Source organism: Rhagoletis pomonella, unplaced genomic scaffold (assembly GCF_013731165.1).
Source record: "Rhagoletis pomonella isolate Grant_MI unplaced genomic scaffold, Rhpom_1.0 Rhpom_scaffold_00002, whole genome shotgun sequence".
In the NCBI taxonomy this organism is placed as follows: Eukaryota; Metazoa; Arthropoda; class Insecta; order Diptera; family Tephritidae; genus Rhagoletis; species Rhagoletis pomonella.
The window spans coordinates 14,809,538-14,812,707 of record NW_023458556.1 but is presented as its reverse complement, the minus strand read 5'-3'; the positions used below and the strand labels follow the sequence as shown (position 1 = coordinate 14,812,707).

General features: G+C 38.6%; 1 long non-coding RNA gene across 1 annotated transcript in view; it reads left to right on the top strand.

Annotated features, from left to right (window-relative positions):
* LOC118734564 overlaps positions 1 to 3,170 on the top strand; it is a 45,433-nt gene that overhangs the window by 41,591 nt on the left and 672 nt on the right. The window lies entirely within an intron of this gene.

Genomic DNA, 3,170 nt, shown 5'->3' with positions numbered 1-3,170 from the left:
GGCGCCAACAAGGGGCGGATATGGATGGATAAGGCTGCTAGAAAGTACATATATCTACTATGTATATGTGTATGCGTAATTGTGTGTGTGTGTGTGTGTGTGTGTGTGTGTGTGTGTCTGTGTGTTGTGAGTCAGTAAATTTAATAAATTAATTGTCAGGAAACTTAAGTGTTTTAGCAAATGACTGCAACGAGCCAGAAAGATATGTAGACGTTGGATGGTTTTCGATGAAGGCGGCTCAATGTACACAGTGAAAGGGCATTGAACACATTTCAAGTGGTTAGTAGGTTGAAGTGTGCACTGCGTATAAGTACACTCCAGGGACTTATTTCAGCAGACAAGTGCTGCTGCTGTTACAAATAAATGCTTTACAAATACTAAAGTAATTTCTAAATAAAGAGTTTGGGTTTGTAAATGTGTATAAGTAGGTAAATTTTATATGTATTACATAAAAGCGTGCAAGTGCCTTAGCCAGCAAATGAAAAGGAAGTGGAGTAAAAACCAAGTCGAAATGTTTTACTTAGTTTTATTAAGGCAATTCGCCTACCTGTAATCAAAAGTTCTTTGTGCTACATTCAATTTCGTGTGCCTTACTTCAAACAACTTCTATCATTCACATTTGGAATCGACACTTGGGTTGAGCTCAGTCTATACACATTTGCCATCTGTGAAGGGTTGGTTTTTTGGAAAGCCAGTCTGCTGGCATATTGGCAACTCAGTGCTCGTTAAAAGCGTTTGTTTATCTTAATGTTTGTTATGTAATTGCTTTGAGTGTAAGTTAGATTTTATGTTTTCGGTTTGCTTAGTTTGCCGGGGGTTCGACCCATTGCACCACAAAGCGACCAAAAATGTGTACAAATGTGCTTTACAATATGCTTTTCATACACCTAACCAAATGTCGAGTTTTTAGGGGCCAAAATAAAAGGGGTAAAAGGCGTGGATTTTTTACGATTGGTTTCATTATGCAAGTGCGCCTTTAAACTTTCACTTAAATTAATTGTTTTTGCACGAATGTTGATTTAGGTTTTTTATGGTTAAAAATTAAATAAAGTAGAAATACCAGGTGTAAACGAATTCGTTTGTCACTACATATGTATACGCCGAAAAAAAAAAAGTAACAAAAGTTACCAAATTCAAACGTGAAAGAGAAGCAAAAAGATTTTTGTTTAAATTTAACAATGCCATGGTTGATATTTTCATATTAACCAGACTTTTTCGTTTGAAGCCGCTAATGTTCTGCACTTCACAGATGCTTTTTCATAATTCGGAGTTACAAAACCAAACATTTTTATTATGATTTTAACATATTGCCTCTGACGGGACTTGAACCCGGATCTTCCGAGAGTTAGCAAACACCAGCAAGCATCTGTGTCTTTAAATGTTGAAGTTGAATAAATTTTCTTCTTCGTTTGATCGTGTTCTGTACTTCACAGATGCTCTTTCGTAATTAAGAAAAAACAAGATACAAAAAAATAAACAATTGTGGCCTCTGACGGCATTCGAACCCGAACCCTCTGAAAGCCAACAAATAAAACCAAAAAAAATATATCAATTATACTTAGCGATTTTTGGGATTAATTAAATTAACCCCAAAAAAGGAGTATAACGGCATATAAAGGCGCTCGCATTTCCTTTCACTTTTGCGTTTGGTGATTTATGCGATTAGTATTAGCCATAACCATTGGCAAGCTCCAGCCTAACTCAAGCCGGGTTGCTGTAACGTTGACCTCGGAGAACTAATGGTGGTGTCGTTTCTTTAAAAAAAAACGTTGGGCATGTTTTCGTCTTCTTGTCTTTATCTAACTTACGCATTTCATAATATATAGTTATTGTCGTTTTAAACAACCATCTGATTTTCAGGGCAGTCATCCCCCCTGACAAAGCTTGAAAGGACAGAAAATGTGCTTTTTTTCCCTTACAAGAGTGGGACATTTTTAGAAACGAACACACAATTTTCTCACCCTTTGCCTTTAGTTTAGAATCGAACACGAAATACTGATGAAGACTCCCTTGCCAGGTAGCACTAACCGAATTTCAAGTATCCAAGTAGCAAATGGGCTGCGTGTGTCAAGAAAAAATATCTGAAAGGGGCACCGAAATTGCGCATATGGAAACTGTGCATTTAGACATTATTTCGGTTTCAACAGAAACTGTGCATGTATGCTTTATTTCGGTTTTTACCATATGCATTATTTCGGTTTTAAACCGAAACTGTGCATGTATGCATTACTTCGTTTTTTTTTCATATGCATTATTTCGCTTTTAAAACGAAAGTATGCATATGCATAATTTCGGTATTTTCTCATATGCATTATTTCGGTTTTCATCCGAAACTGTGCATGTATGCTTTATTTCGGTTTTTGTTATATGCATTATTTCGGTTTTCTAACGAAAGTGTGCATATGGATAATTTCGTTTTTTCTAATATGAATTATTTACTTCTACTTAGTAAGGGTTTTAATCCCTAAGCGCGGATGAAAGCCGCCTACGCAGAGAAAAGTTCTGCACAAAAATACGTCCGCCCTTCTTTTCCGGCAATACAGAAAGGAGAATTCTACTTAGTAAGGGTTATAATCCATAAGTGCGGCCGAAGGCCGCCTACGCAGAAAGAAGTTCTGCGCAAAAATACTTCCGGTCCCCTTTTGCGGCAACTCAGAAAGGAGAATTCTACTTAGTAAGGGTTATAATCCCTAAGCGCGGCCGAAGGCCGCCTACGCAGAAAGAAGTACTTCCGGTCCCCTTTTCCGGCAACACAGAAAGGAGAATTCTACTTAGTAAGGGTTATAATCCCTAAGCGCGGCCGAAGGCCGCCTACGCAGAAAGAAGTTCTGCGCAAAAATACTTCCGGTCCCCTTTTCCGGCAACACAGAAAGGAGAATTCTACTTAGTAAGGGTTATAATCCCTAAGCGCGGCCGAAGGCCGCCTACGCAGAAAGAAGTACTTCCGGTCCCCTTTTCCGGCAACACAGAAAGGAGAATTCTACTTAGTAAGGGTTATAATCCCTAAGCGCGGCCGAAGGCCGCCTACGCAGAAAGAAGTTCTGCGCAAAAATACTTCCGGCCCCCTTTTCCGGCAACACAGAAAGGAGAATTCTACTTAGTAAGGGTTATAATCCCTAAGCGAGAAGTTCGTTTTCATGTATGCACTATTTCGGTTTTTGTCATATGCA